Source organism: Manacus candei, unplaced genomic scaffold (assembly GCF_025592945.1).
Source record: "Manacus candei isolate 608988 ecotype Guabito, Panama unplaced genomic scaffold, ASM2559294v1 h1tg000015l, whole genome shotgun sequence".
NCBI lineage: Eukaryota > Metazoa > Chordata > Aves > Passeriformes > Pipridae > Manacus > Manacus candei.
The window spans coordinates 10850498-10865973 of NW_026138063.1; the positions used below are offsets into that span (position 1 = coordinate 10850498).

Consider the following 15476-nt stretch of genomic DNA (forward strand, 5'->3'; position numbering starts at 1 on the left):
TTTTCTTTTTTAATGTCTAAATCAGAAGGCCTGAAAATTGGTCACAGCCTTTTTCTGTTTCTTAAAATTACTCAGCACATTCATTTGGAGTGGGAAGGCAAGATAGCGCAACAAACTCAGGTCTGGAGTAGGACTGTGACGTTAATAACTCAGCAGAACAATTCTGTTAAATTCTGATGCTGACCTGGATTCCCTCGTTGCATCCCAGACCCTGAAGACACTGTCCTCCCCCTCTGTGGCTGATGGCACTGTCATCAGAGCAGCACAAAGGCAGGGGTGGCCCAGCCTCTTGCCTTGCCAGTGGCTGCAGCCCGGGAGTCAATGCAGCCCTGTGCTGCAGGGATGATGTACCTTCAGACAAGGGGAGGGACTGGATGGGACCTGCAGGAAAATGGACTTTGATTTCAGTGCTGGTTGTCTCTGTGGCTGGAGCAGAGGAGCATGGTCTGGCTGTGTGACAGTGCTGCACACTCCCTCTGTTCCTTTTTCTCACTTTGAGGACACTTAAGGGAACAGTCCTTTTCCAGAAGATAAATAGCACAGATGTGAATGCACATCTGTTTGTGTGCATGCCCCTGCTCGTGCACATACACACAGAAGGTCCCTGTTGCTAGCATGGCAAAATTTCATGTGAGTATTTTAATTTTCAACAAATTTTCTACGTGTATTTAAAATAAAAAGTTGTACCTCATAAATGAAGAAGTAAATGAGTTTTAAACAACACAAGAAATCCTTACACTAAGAGGTCCATCAAGAAAAGCATATGTATATGGTGAGAGGAAGACTTGCTGTGATTGCTTGTGCTTCCTTTGCTGGTGGAGCCTTTTTACAGACCCTCTCTCTCTGCTTGCTTTTGCTCCTCCAACACCCTTCAGACCCGTAAATTTGTCTGGTTTTTTTGCTCCCATTTTGATTGTTGTCTAAGCTTACCATGAGGAGAAGTGAAGGCAGTGCTGCTGCCACAGGGAAGAAGCTTGTGTTCATAGTGAAACAGGATGTGCAAGCAGGTTGTAGGAATTGGGAAGGGAGCACATGGAAGCAGGTGAAACTAAGCTGGGCACATATTAGAGAAGTGATGTGCTTGTGGGGTCCTCTTCACAAACACCCTCTCCTGTGAATATGTAGAATTTGAAAGGAGCTGGTTGTTTCAGATCCTTTTTTTTGAGGGTGGGATAAAAAACCAATGTTATTATTCAGAGATAAATTGTGTGTTTCAGATTCTAGTGTAGTTGAGTGTCTTGCACTGGTACACAGCTCACTCTCATGAAACTGCCTAGCACTGCATGCTCTTTAGACTTTCTGTCAACAGAGAGCTTGGTGATGCTCCTGGGAATATGAATACACAGAAACTGACTAAAGCTAAACTTCCTGGGAACTTTGCTCTCGGTGGAAATTTAACTGTGATTTGAATTGCCATTGAAATATCTGCTCTCTGCCTCCGTGATCACCTCTAGGAATGGGGACTTGTTGCTGCTCTCTCAGGAACAAACAGGTTCCTGCACAGACCTGCAGCTCCCCATTGTTGCTCCTTCTGGCTTTGCTTGTCTGTGTTTGGTAGTGCCCAAGGCATCAGCTACTTGAGTGTCTCCTGGTTGCATCTGGTCTTGTAGCTAGGAGAGAGTTTTCTGCTACAGCCAGGGAAGCACTGTTCTAGGTCCTGAGCACAGGCACAGGGCTCCACATCCATAGCAGGAGCTGGGGGACCATGGAAGGTGTTTTCTTGGGGTGTGGATGTGGTCGAGGGCATTTCCATCTGGCTCCCACCTGAGATCTATAGTCCTCCAACAGTTTAGGGAGAAAGGACCTTGCAGCTCCTGGTTAAAAACAGGGTTAGCTTCAAGGTTGGATGAGGCTGCTCAAGAGCTTGTCAAGACAGTGGTGGCCTGGTGTGATCTTGAGGGATGATGATAGTATGTGCCTTAGTCAACAAAAACAGACCTTATGGAGGGCTTTGTAGGCTGTAGTCTGGTGTAAGGATAGTGGAGCGATGACATTTCTGGGAGAGGGTCTGTGTGAAGGGTTGAAAGACACAGTTTAGGTAATACAGTGACACAGTGATTCCTACATCAAATTCCCCATGTGAGGTGGGAAACACCATGCCCAGCTCTGCAGAACTGATGCTGCTGGAGTCTGGCTGCCACCATAGCCACTGGGTACACCTCATGCTCTCCTTCACGATGGATGGGGAGGGATGCTGGGAGGAGAGGGTCTGTCTGGAGATGAGTCTGCATGTGAACACATCTTCCTTCAGGAGGAAAGTGCCTATATGCTTCTGGCAGGGAAAAAAAATGGCTGAAAGAATTTAGCAGTGATAAATGTCATAAAAAATACTTATGCTGGAGTTTGTAAAGCCTGGAACATCTGTTCTCAACAGTGCTTTGATCATGTTGTGAGGCTTTTAAAATGATACTTCCATGAATTAAGTGAGATCCTTATGGCTGCAGGATTCCTTTCAGTGCCCTTTTTTTCATGGAGCAAAAAGGCAAATTTCACAGGGAACATTACATGACTTGAAACACATATTTTAACGGTTAGTATCAACCAAACAATGTTTTATTAGGTGCTAGAAAAATGTTCCAGTTCCATACCCCAGGAAGCAAAGCACTCCCATTTACTTTTAAGCTTATGGGAGCTGTACTTTGAAAAAAATGAATTCAAGAATTCAATGCTTGTATGTTACTGTATTCAAAACCAAAACAAACATGGTGAAGTGAGCTTAAACCTTTTTAAGTTGTTGTCAGAAAAGGACCTTTTTGGGTTTTGTTTCCAGGCAGAGGTACAGATGAACCAGGATCCATGTGTTTTCTGAGGGACCCACAGCAAAGGATGGTGAGATACTGATGATTTACTTCTCTCAGTGCACCACCTTGGACTGAGTAGCTTTCATCCAGTTTTCTCCAAGGACTCGTGCTTTCCCCTTTCCTTGTTATTTTAGGAGGCTTTTGCCTCTTGCCCTTCCAGCAGCTGAGTGTTTGTGGCTGAAATGTTTTGATGCTGAATGTCTTTGCTGTTTTGGGTTCTTTGCAGTGTCACGCCTGGCAGCAGGATTTCTGATCCTGCGCCTTCCTGCTACAAGTAGGGAAAAGACTGTCTCCTGGGCTGTTTGCAGGAACAGCCTGTAGGACATGAGGGGTGGCAGGAAGGAGGGAGAAACTGAAGAGGAGATGTGGAACAAGGGGGGTCTCCTCCTGTGCTATGTTTGTATGTTCAGACTTGAGAAATCCTTTTCTGCTGCTGCAGCCAGCAAGTCTGGTAGCTCCAAGCAGGATGGTGGGGCAAGGCTCCTTGCTCCAGTCTCTTCTTCCCTCCCTGGGATGGATGAATGGACCTGTGGGTGACCCTCGGGCTCTACCCAGCAAGCAGGAGCCTGGGGCAATCGATTGGTTCTTCATTTAGAGACTCTTCAAGCTGTGAAAGGAGGAAAAGTTATGATCATAAATAACAGAGGAGGAATATAGATGGGCTTCCTAGTAAGGTTCTGGATGTCAGGGGTTAATTTATGAAAACTAAATTGTTTAATTCCTGCAGCACCCAACAGGTGAACAGGCGGCTTATTGCCGTGACATATCCATTTATAGCAGTTTTCCATTGCTAACACCTGCGACTCAGTTCTGTTACATGCTTATGCTGTCTGTTAATTATTTACCAGTGATTTACAAGTACAGAGTGCAAATAAAATGCTTCTATGCAGAAGACTGCATTGCACACCCAAGATTCCTGGGAATTAGGGCACTCTGCTATCGTGTACAATTCCATCAACATCCCTGGGCTTTTGATGGAGGAGTCCTTGTATGTGCCTGAGCAGGAGACAGCCCTTTGCCTGCCAGAGCTGGCACACAGAGGGGCTGTGGTGTTAGTGAAGGGCTTACTACACACAGGGCTCTGGTGTATGAGTGGATCCTTTGCTTCCCAGCAGATTGATTTTTGCCATTTTAAATTACTGTCTTCCTCCTCTACAAAGGCTCATTCTTCTTCATAAATGATGGCAGCAGCAAACTGTTAAAAAAAAACCAAAAAACACAGCATGATGTGCTTTTTTTAAAAGAATAAAATAGTATAAAAGTCAAGTAGCAGATCAAGTTCTGACTCAGCTCGTAACTTATGATCCTATGTTATTTCTGTAACATTTTTAGCTTATGACCAAATTTTTCTAATATTAGGACACTGCCATAGAAAGTGTGTCAGTCCCAGGCTGCCAGAACCTGTCACTGTACAGAATATATACCCTTTTGAGCAAGTGTGCAGGAGCAGGCCAGTAAGTTCTTTGTTGTGGTTTTAAATTGCTGAAGTTCCTTTTTTTTTTTTTCTTTTTTCTGTCTGTTTGGTTTTGGTTGTTTTTGTTGATTTACTTAGCAAACAGTGCTGTGCAGAACAACATAGCTGCTTTTTGTTTCTCACGCAGTCAAGCACTGGGCTCCCGTCCCCAACTGTGCCTCTTGCAACTGGAGTTACTTTATTGGTAGATTTTCAGCCAGTGTAAAGTGCTGTAAGTCAGTTAAAACTGTACCAACTGTATGGATTTTATGGAAGTTGAGAATCTGGTCGTACAGCTCGTGGTTTTAGTAAGGAAGGAGTTCTGGAGATGGTTCTCCTCTTCTAGGCAGCAAAAAAGTACATGCAAAATTTATCTAAGCTTAGGGAAAGTGTGTGTGAACAAACAAGCATCTGTGTTGCAGAGAATGCTATTACTGAGGAAATCCCAAAGTTTACGAGTAGGATTTTTTTGTAGGTTCAAATCTGCTGTGGTTTCAGAGTATCTAAGGACACTTAAAACAGTGAAACTCCAGTCCAGCCCAAACATGCATGACACTCACAGCAGCAAAACCATCCTTGTGTTTAGTACTACTGACCAGCTCACTAATACAACATCTGCTCTGGGATTTTGTGTTTAATTTTTGTCTGGATACTAAAGAGGAATGCAGGGTTAATGAACTGTGTCCTGTTTCTCTTCACAATGCTTTATTTGCACTTTGTGGCTGCTTTTCATGGTTCTTTGCAGCAGCCCTAAAACGTTAACTGACCTGAAGAAATCAACAACGGACGCTTAAAAAATCCAAAAGAAAAGCTAGAAAGGATGTTGCTTTCTAACTTTTCATGTGAACACCTTGTACTCAGACCCGCTTTGATTAAGTAACCAGCGAAGCCTATTCATATGTACTCCAATTAAAATTTAATGAAGCAAGAGGATGTATTTGTGTATGCTGACTAATGCAGGAGGAATAGATTCCTGTAACTGCTCTGCAAGCCCTTTCCTTTGCCATCACGGCTCAATTTACTAGAAAGCTCCTCAGCAGCTGTGGGCCTCCTCTGGCATGAACAACCCTCACAAGTCTGGGGTCTTGTGTTTACAGCAAGAGGTGATGATGGCCCAAATGTGGAAATAAGGTGACTCTTCTGTAAAGCAGAGCCTTACCAATGAAGCCCAGTTTGGCTGATTGCCAGAGGTGAGCCAAGGCTTCTGCCCTAATGTGCTCCATTGGATAAGAGGGAGTCACTGGATGTGTGTGCTCTATCTGCCCTGATGCCAAAACTATCACTGAGCAGCAGTTGGATGAGTGGAGCAACACATAGCAAGAAGGGAAGTCCCGTGGGCCCTGATTTGTAAGTAGGAAATGGGTGCTCAAGCAGGGTCTGTGTGACTGGCAAGCTGGTGCCAGGAAACAGACAGGCTTTTGGTGCCTCAGCCTTTGCTGTGGGTTTATTGGGTAGTTGCTTTGGTCCTTGTTACCAAAGGGATCCGGCCCTGCTTTGCAGGGCATTTTGCTTCTAAAATGTGACAGGGAGTGCACAGACATCTGCGTGGACAATGAAACAACCGGACAGGGGTGGTACTAAGACTTGCTTACTTTCACACTGTCCCCATCTCTTCCTGGGTGCTTCCACGTCTGGGGCAGCTGCAGAACTCCTGCACCATTTTGCACCCAGGATATGGACTGTAGAAATGATATTAAAGGAGCTCATCTGCTCATTGCATAGTGCCCTGTGACTTCAGATTTGTTCAGGGACTGATAGCCCACCTCTAGAGTGGAATCTGGCAGTGGGGTGATGCTGTACAGCTATGTTAAATGCCATTTTTGGATAAGCAATGAAAGATCCTGCTGTATTCACTCATATAATGGGTTGGGCGATGAAACGGAAATGCTATGGTGGAATTTGCCTTTGCTGCTGACCCTTGCATGACATGTGAAAGCTCCTCATCACCAGACCTTTGTTCCGCCTTATCCAGAATACAAAGCAGTGTTTCATCGGCATGGCTGACTGTTCCCTTCTGTCTTGACTCAGTGGCAGGACTGCAGCAAGCTTTCCCAACATACACTGTGTTTTCCAGTTATCATCCACTTCAATCCCAGTTCCGTCCTGCCAAGGCTCTCACTTGTACTGTTGCAGTGAAGTGATGAAGAAGCCTTCAAAGGGAGATGCAACTCTGGAGCTGAGATCTTGGCCTTCATTTTTGGCCTGGAATGCTGCTCTTGGAACAGTAAGCATGAGATTTCTCTTGAAACCTTCTTTGTGTGCCTTTCTGAAGAAATAGCTGGAAGGAGAAGACCTGTCAGTTGAGCTCTAAAAGAGAAACCTATTGGCTCTGAATACACTGGGGACATTATTTAAGGTCAGTTGATCTGTGAGAAGGCACAACTTATCTAATGCAGCCTAAGGTTAGTTATGCAACAGACAAGGCTGTTCTTTGTTGTGAAGAACAACTTCAGTGTGTGCCTGTGAAAATCAAAGGTCTTGCTGAAGGCATGTTGTGTTCTGGCTGGAAGCTATTGGGTGTCCTCCTCTAGTGATTTTCCTTCTGTAGTAGATTAGCATCGTGGAAAGGTTTTCAGAGGAAAAGGCATTCAGCCGTTGCAGGCTGCAGGGGTGGAGCTGCCAGTAGATGTGTGCTTTGGTGGGTGCTGGTGCAGGACCATGTGCACGTGGTGTTTCAGACCAGCTTTTACCTCTGTCTGTTCTCCACTGTGCATCTCTCTGTGTCAGAGACCAGGTCACTGAATTGTCTAGATGCCTACATAGGGCAGTATTTTTGAGGTAAACACTGAAAGGGGTGTTTTCTGACTTCTAAAGAGAGAGATGTAACAACTTGCTATTTATATTGGTTTGAAATATGGCATTTGCAGTGTACTGGCTGCATGGGCACTGACGTCTCCTTTCTTGGAGAACTTTTCTTTCCCCATAATCTCTTATTAAACATGCTGCCCAGCCAAAGTGCTGTTATCTCTCCAGAGAGACTCAGCAAATAGAAGAAAGGGTATTTTTTTTTCTTTAAAATTAGGATTGGTCTCCTGTGCCTTGTGGGGTGGATAAGAGTGAGCAGTTCTGGGTAGGCATTTTTGGATTTGAGTCTATATGCACAGTGAAAAATGCTTTATTGCTTGTGCAAAGCTAAGCATAATATTCAGCAAGCTTGCCTGATATGCTCCTGGATGGTCTTTTTTCTGTGCTTTTTATTGGTGTGGTGTGTGCTGGGAGGTTTAATATTTGCAGGATGAAGATATTTTAACTAGCTTTGCACAAATGCTGGTCTTGTGTGGTTTCTTAGCAGTGCCTTCCTGGGCAGAACTACATGGTAGCGAAAGTAATCAAATACCCTGAGATTTTTTTTTTTTGAGGACTTTATGTAAGAGATGGAAAAATTAAACCTTAAAAGGAAATAACTAAGGTGTATGGTCACAAAATGTTGTTTTTCCTAGAAATTCAACTTAGTACGTAGACAGCTTGGTAAAGCCCAAATTGTCTGCGACAGAAAGGTGATGACTGTGACATGGTGTGACTGGGGGGAGCAAACTGGTATTGCTGCAGTGATCCCTGGTCTGGGTGATGCAGATGTTCCAAGCTCAGGGGGAGTGTTCCCATCTCCCTTAATGCAGCTTGGGACCAAAAGGGTTTTTCTTAGTTGCCTCTTGCTCTGGAAGCTTTTGGCTGTGCAACTGCTTTTGGCATTTGGCTTTTGGCATTCCTGTGATCTCCCTCTGAAGTCTGCTCAGGTGTTGCAGTTAATAAGAAATTTCCTCTGCTTTACAAAGATCAGACTCTACTTTCCCCCTTCTCAGCATCCAAAATGATTAGCAGTTTCTGTGGATTCAAGCCTATGGATTTTATGAGGACCCCTGACAGCCAGGGGTGATTGTGCTCTTCCCAAGTGTTTTCTAACTAGGAGGAAATCAATGCATCAAGGGGGACTGTGCCTGACATCTATTAATTACACAGTCCCCTTATGTCTAATGTACCAGAAGAGGGTCTAAAAGGCAACCCCCTTTGCCCTGGCTAATTGATACAGAAACAAATTGATACAAATGAATGTAAACTGGTTCCTTAACAAAAAGGAGAACATTAGTTTGGTAGTTGGAATTGGAAGGAGCAGTTGCAAACTGAAATAAAACATACAGTAGTGTGAGATAGTTGGTTGCAGCAGCCCCCTAAATGATCCCAGCAGCCCTGCAGTGCCCCGTGCTAAATGCTTGGGAATAAAACATGTTCTGCTGTTAATGCTGCATCAAATGAAGGCATTGTGGTACGTGCCTGGGGCAATGGGCTGGTGGATAATTACTGTGCCCTTCCAGTACACCATAGATGAGCTGATTTTGAAGCTTTACCATCCTGACTTCTGCAGCACAAATTCAGCTAGATATGACATCAGTGTTAAGAGCTGTGGCACTTGTGGTTACAGCTTTGGGATTCGTTATATTTACTTTCTAGGGAACTAAAATTCAAAGCAGCTTTTATGGCTGTCATGACAATACTGTCAGTTTCGAAAGAGGTGGGTAAATGTGCATTGACCTTTAACTAATATGGCCATATCCTATTTTCCGTGTGTTTCCAATTAGGAGAACTATGTTACGAATTTTTGAAAGAAATTTTTAAAAGAGAAAAGTTATTTAACTGCAAGACTTCTGCTTCTTCCCAAAATAAAAGTAGTGAATTTTTTTCCTAGTGCAGAAGGTTTCATATAACTATTATTATAAGCTGGAAATCAAGATTTAATAATAGCACCATACCATCTGCCACCAGTGGTGGAAGAACAAGACCGAACCCTTGACTGCTGTAAGCATTTTTAATTTGCAGCTTGGAGTGAGGCCACAGGGCTTCACATCCTTCTGTGGAGGAGAGGATGGGATTCTCAGTTGCTGCTGTTGATCCCAAGCTGTTGGGTTTTTAGTGCTGTAAGTAACAGGTGCAGCATCTTGTTCTTGCTGGGTGTGGTGAGTTGTGCCTTCAGAGTAAAATGAAGGAGAGTGTTGACTGTGCCAGGCTCTCTGAAGCCATCTGCAAACTCCTGGTTGTCAATGATGAGAGCTGGACCAGCTCTTTGGGAGGACCATAGCTAGTTTTTTCATGTGTTTTGGTGGTGGTGGTAGGCAATGGGCCCATGCTGCTTTTTAAAGGGCACATCCCTCCTCCTTATTTTCCTGGATGTACATTGCAATATAATTTTATGCCTTTATTCCTAAGACTTAGGCTCCTTTTCATGAGCTGTGGTGGATCTTTTGCTACCTTAGGAAAAGCAGAACATATTTTTCCACTTTTTAAAATGTACTTTGCTAAAAAGGTATTTTTGTCAAATTGCAGTTTCCTCCAAAACATTTTTCTTTATATAGAAAATGGTATTCCACCTCTCTTAGACCTTTGCTAACAGCTGTTCTGCTAGCTAAATGTCACTGAATTAAAAAGAAACAAAAATAAGAATATGATGGTTTCGGATAAAGATTTTAGTTGACTATTTCGGTCCCAGGTAGAAGTAAATCTCCTCTCTTCTGAACGTTGAGATATTCTAGGGATTACTACCCTGCTGTTTTACCCTGTAGAACAATATAATAGTGCAGCATTTCTGGAAAACTATTATAGATGTATAACATGTACATGGCTTTTGCCAGTGCAGGGAAGCGCTGGGGCAGCTATGTAGGACACCTGGTAACTGAGTGTGCTGCTGGTTTTGGTAACTCAGCCTTTAGAGCTGACCTATAACAAAGTTGATGCAATGGGATAGTTTCAGGTCGAGGTGCGTAGGAAAAGGGGACCTGTGCCAGCCTTTTGAAGGTTGCTTTGATTTGTTGCTGGGCACAGTGAGGACTCCTGGGGTATTATCTGAGGATTAAGTGCAACATTAAACATTGGAGCTGGCTTGTCAAAGAAAGGGCAGTTTATCAAAATATAATTTATAACCAGCAGTTTACTACTGGCTACAGTAATTAATATGGAACATGATGAGGCCCATCATTAATGTGCTTTGTTGTCTCAGCTTGCATTACTGCTGCTGGCAAGGCCAGCTTTCGAGGCTAATGAGGGACAGAGAGGAAAGAAATCTGTGCTGCTGTTAACTGATGGTAATATTTCTCCAGGTTGCACACTGCATTGCATCTGATCACAAATCTCAGCCAGACATACCTGTCCAACAAAAGCTGCTTTTCCAAATTCTTACTTAGAGAGGCAAGAATTATTGTTTGTGTCAAGGTTGCTCAGCGCTGCAGCAGCGACTTGATCTCCTTTCTGGTATTTTGGGGCAGCTGATGGCTCTCCTAAGGTGTGTAAAGAGTTCATGTTAAAATAAGAAAAACTGTTGCCATGGTCTGTTTGCTCTACTGAGTCTGAGTTTGCCTATATTCAGAAGAAAGATCCCACAATGTTATCCAAGTTGGAGAAATACCTGAGACTGGAGGGGCTTGGATGCAGGAGTCAGTCAGGTTTCCTACACAAAGATAGCAGTGGGAAAAACAAATGCCTTTGAAATTTGGCACACTTGTGGTTTAACACCCCCCCCCAAATTTAAACATTTGGTCAAACAGTACTTTCTGACCTGGAGCTGCCCATGGTGGCAATGCCTAACTGGGGCACCTTTATAGTAGAGTGTGTTCTATGTTACTTTTATTGAGCATTGCCCAAATGGTTGAGAAGGATCTTTTAAAGAGTCTTCTGTTAGTCCAGATTTAGCTACTGACATTTCCCAAGAGCATCAGGGCTCTTGAGCTCTTGGCTCTTCTGCAGGGAATCCAGAGGAACAAAACTAGAAAATTTCAGCAGTTCTGCTCAAGCTAGAACCAGGTAAGCAGTAGTCTCGTGGTTCTCTCTCTTCATCTCTTCCAAACATGTGCTTTTTGGCATCTTTGGTGATAAAATCAGATACATTCATTTCATGTTAAGATGACATGATAAATGGTACATTTGCCAGTTTCATTTCCATTGCCTTGGTTATAATGGGTTTTGCTGTGTGCCCTTAGTCATCCCTGTTGCTGGCTGTAAAGGATGGAGGGATGTGTCTTGTGGGGGATTATATACACCCATCATGTCCTTTTTTTAGATCTCAGTGCTTGACCTCCTTACTTATCCCATAAAGGAGCCTCTTGAACATTGACTAATCCCACCAGGATTTATGCAGACTGGCTGAAAGCCAAGTCCTCTCTGGGTGGGTGCAAGATACATCAAGGAGTTTGAACATTTGTGTCCTGGCTTGCCTGAATTAATCTTAGTCAAAGCAGCTGGGTGACTTGGTAATGCAGTGTTATGCCATCATCATTAAATTAATGCCAGGTAGGGCATGACAATTTCATGACCATTAAGAATATTTGTGTGCAAACGATGGGGCTGATCCAGAGAGATGCAGAATGGGGTATCACTGAGAAGTGCAGAGTTCTTAGTGTATGCACTTAGTAGGCTCAGACTACAGAACTGACTAGATGACTCACAACAGGGTTGAAAACCTTGCTTCTTCAGAACTATTTAGTATTCCAGTTGGTTTTAGATTTTTACTGTTGAATTGATATTTGTGTTGTAGCAGCAAGTGAACTTTCTCTTTGGGACCTTCAGTATATTTGATAAAGATACATTTCTCTGAGAACCACAGGGACAGCACAGCCAAGGATTCTGGAGGAGAGTACATGGCCAGAAACAGCTATCTGGAAAATGAACATTTCGAGCTAAAATATCAGTGCTCTTGTCTATTGTGGAGAGGGTCAAAATGCTATAAATGGCATGGTTTGGTTTGATGCAGGAGCCAGCAGATTACCCATCCCCAGTAATTGCAGTGTCCTTCCCATTTGGAGGGTTCTTAAGAAATTTTTGCTAGAATTAGATTCATGCTCTGCAGAGGCAGAGGGGGAAAGTTCTAAACATTTTGAATAGTTTTGAAAATAGTAATAATCTAATCACAATAAATAGCACAACAGTGATGTACACAAAGTGGTTCAAATATTGCTCAGTAATCTTTACCTAATGCATGTGATGCCTTGGGCCTGTTGGCATGAATTTCTAGTTGCTTTTTGAAACAAAAAAATAGTCTTTTTCCCCAAAGAAAAACTTGTATTTACTGCTTCATGTGTCTGTATACACAGATACGTGCATAGGTAGACTTGGTAACACTAATGCTGTCTTCTGTGATTTCATGCTGTATTAGTGAGGAGTGTGTTGTTGCCAAGCTTTCCAGTATTTGTAAAAGGTCTACATGGGTAATAAAATCTCGTTGGGAGAATTGATCTAATTTTGAGATTGAGAGGTGTGAGAATAAAGGATGCTTTACTGTAAATTGTAGGTAGGTAACAACAGAAACTTGAATATTAGAAGAAACTGGGTATCACACAAACCACACACTTTCACATCACTAAAACAAGAGCTGTGCTCACACAGAAACATGAACCTCTTTGCAAACCACAGAAAGTAAAAGGAGCACTCCTGTTTCATTATTGATCTAATTGCTCTTTTCTTGATATGAGAATAGATATGAAATGCTCTTGAATATTCCAGTATGCACAGAAACAGACTATTGCTTTTGGAAACTTTTAAAGGCACAGCACATACTGATAAACAGCAAGGCCATTTATTTCTGAGAGTTACAGCTACTTATCTAATGTCACCTAATTGTTCTTCTGGAACCAAACATATTATAGCTTCGATGAGAACTTTCCACTTAGGAGTGATATTAAATGAAGAGAGCCCAGACCATCTTTTCATATGACTAAATCAGTTTTGGAAGATCAGTTGGTGTAATCTTTTAAGTAAGTCCTGTTTTAAGAAAAAGGTCTTCTGAAGATTGGGTGTTTTGGAGTACCTCAGTGTTGGACTCCTCTAAAGCTCCCTTCTAACTCAAATTGCTCTGCAGTTCTTTGTGGTCTTTGCCTTTATCTATAATCTCTTTCCTTTGGTTTACAATCCCATTTAAGTCCAAGTTTCCTGAGTAACCTGAAAGTTTGGGCCCGTGGGACTTGTGCAAAATGTGTGTGGTTAAAACCTTGCCGTGTTTGCGTGTGAGAGCAAACATGCATACGAATGAGGTTCCTGGATCGATCCAGCGAAGTCTGGACGCGTTTCAAAGCTGAGAGTCTGACGAGGTGTGTGCTTTTCTGGGGGGGGAACTGTGAAGGTGAGTATCAGTCTGTGCTCACCTCCGTGTTTTACAACACTCTTCCATTTATGATCTCCACCAGCTCTGCTGCTCTGCCTGCTCCTGCCAGCAGTCTCACCTCCTACTCTTCTGCCAGGCTCTGCCAGACTGAGCAGATTCTGGAATCTACTGGCTGCAGGCAGTGCAGCTCCCTGCCGGAGCCCTTCCCAAGGCTGTGGGCAGACCTGAGGGAAAGGGATCCTTGGTTCTCCTTGGGTTTTGGCAGTGGCTTGCTCCAGTGGCATTAGACACCTCTTTCCCTTGGTTTCAGCAACTTCTCTCTTGCTTGGTTTCTATAACTTAAAGAGCACTTCTATCACCAAATTTGGGTCTCTCATAGAATCATAGATGGGTTGGTTTGGAAGGCACCTTAAAAGATCATCTTGTTCCAAATCTGCTCTGCTGTAGGCAGGGACACCTTCCACTAGACCAGATGGCCTTGAACTCTTAACTAGAACTGCATAGTGGCTATTTTTTCGTAGTGGGTTATCCTAAATACCCAACTGTGAGAAAGAAGCCAGATGCAACCTTTTAATAAAAGGCTTTTGAAGCAGTTTAGTTCATTTTGAGAACTAATTTTCACTTCCTAAAGTCACTAACACTTCAAAATGGTCTAGAGATTTGCAGAAAAGGTCACTTCCAGCAGTAACTGGAATAAAAGGTGGAGAGGAAGAGTGACTTCTCTTGATAGCTTGTTCTTAAGACATCTCAGTGATTTGTTTGATGAATCAGTGATGAATTTTTAGATGAATTCCCTGGCAATTCACTTTACCTGTATGTCATGTTCAGCTCATTGTAATTTTCCTTTCTTGTTTATTGGCTTGTTGATTTTTTTTTTTTCCCTTCCCCCAGGAAAACCAAATTAATTAGGTCTCTTTAAACCAAGATGAGGATGAGTCTCCAAGAATGTGACTGTGTGATTGGAGTGATGTCATTTCTACAGAATAAAATGGCTTTGTAGTAGTTGTCCAAATTGGTGTTCAAACCCATGTTCATTCTAAGGGCATTTTCCCTTGAATTGTCATGCAGTCCCAAGGCACTGAAGATAAGCTTGCACAAACCTATCCAAAAGTCAGCCTCTCAGAAATGTTAGGAACTTGCTGGCTTTGGGTCTCTGTTCTTGAGCCAGTAGGAGAGGAAGTTGGCTTTTGGTTTAGGCAGATCAGGCCAAACCCAGATTTGTTTGCATTTGTGCACCAAGTTTTGTTTTGTTTTGTTTCTGGAATAGCAGTTGTATATATAATGTAACGTGGGAAAAGATTAAGTAAACTCCTTTCAGAAAAACTTTAGCAGACATTTGGCAAAAAAATAAGAAAGATGATGATTTTGCTCATTGTTTCCTCAGAGCTTGGAAAACCATTCTTTTGAGTCAAGGTGAATTGTTGATGTGTTTGTAGGACTAAAGAGCTGTTTCCAAGATGCAGATAAATAGTCTGCAAGCACCCAGATGCTGCCAGGAAGAGAAGTAAACATTTAGCTCTGGAAAAGTGCAGATCACTTGCTCAGGGCCTCTACCCTGAAGGATTTATGTACTTGTATGTTGATGTTTCAGTAGCACAAGAAAAGCCTGATTTTTGGAACAAGTCTCAGTTGACCAACTCTGTAACAACAGGTCGTGACTATCGCCAGTGAAATGGACCACAGTCACAGCAGGTGGATGTGAAGAGTAAAGGTAGAAAAAGAGTGAGGGCAAAAACGGTGTTTCTGTCAATGTTTTGGTAAAGCTGGTGATGCACAAGACTGACATTCAATAGCAGTGTTAAATGGTAGAGCTGTGCTTTCTTCCAGATTGTTCCCGATAGTGGCTGAATATTGCCGTGCCTGCTGGATGGGAGCTGGGGAGAGGAGAAATGATTTACCCTGAACTCTATCTGGAGATAGCACCTGAACCAGGGGCAGGAAATCATGATCCTTCAACCCTGTTGAGGATAAGAAATTAATTTGTAATCCCCAGGCAGGTTCGGAAATTTTAATCCTCTACCTTGCCGCTGTTTTCTGTAACCTTTTGAACCAGAAGCTGGAGAGTAGCAGTGTACGTGAGTTGGATTTCCGTCTTTTTTACAACTGGTCACTTTTTTAAGTACAATATCACCTGCTTGTGGTG

At 43.0% G+C, this 15476-nt stretch overlaps 1 protein-coding gene across 11 annotated transcripts in view; it reads left to right on the forward strand.

Annotated features, from left to right (window-relative positions):
- Positions 1 to 15476, forward strand: part of LPP (LIM domain containing preferred translocation partner in lipoma) — a 331679-nt gene that overhangs the window by 66951 nt on the left and 249252 nt on the right. The window contains exon 4 of one of the 11 annotated variants that reach the window (XM_051782309.1): positions 2771 to 2829. The exons of the other annotated variants lie outside the window; for them this stretch is intronic. The gene's annotated coding sequence lies outside the window, so the exon portion shown is untranslated. The remainder of the gene's footprint in view (positions 1 to 2770; positions 2830 to 15476) is intronic. 11 annotated transcript variants of the gene reach the window in all.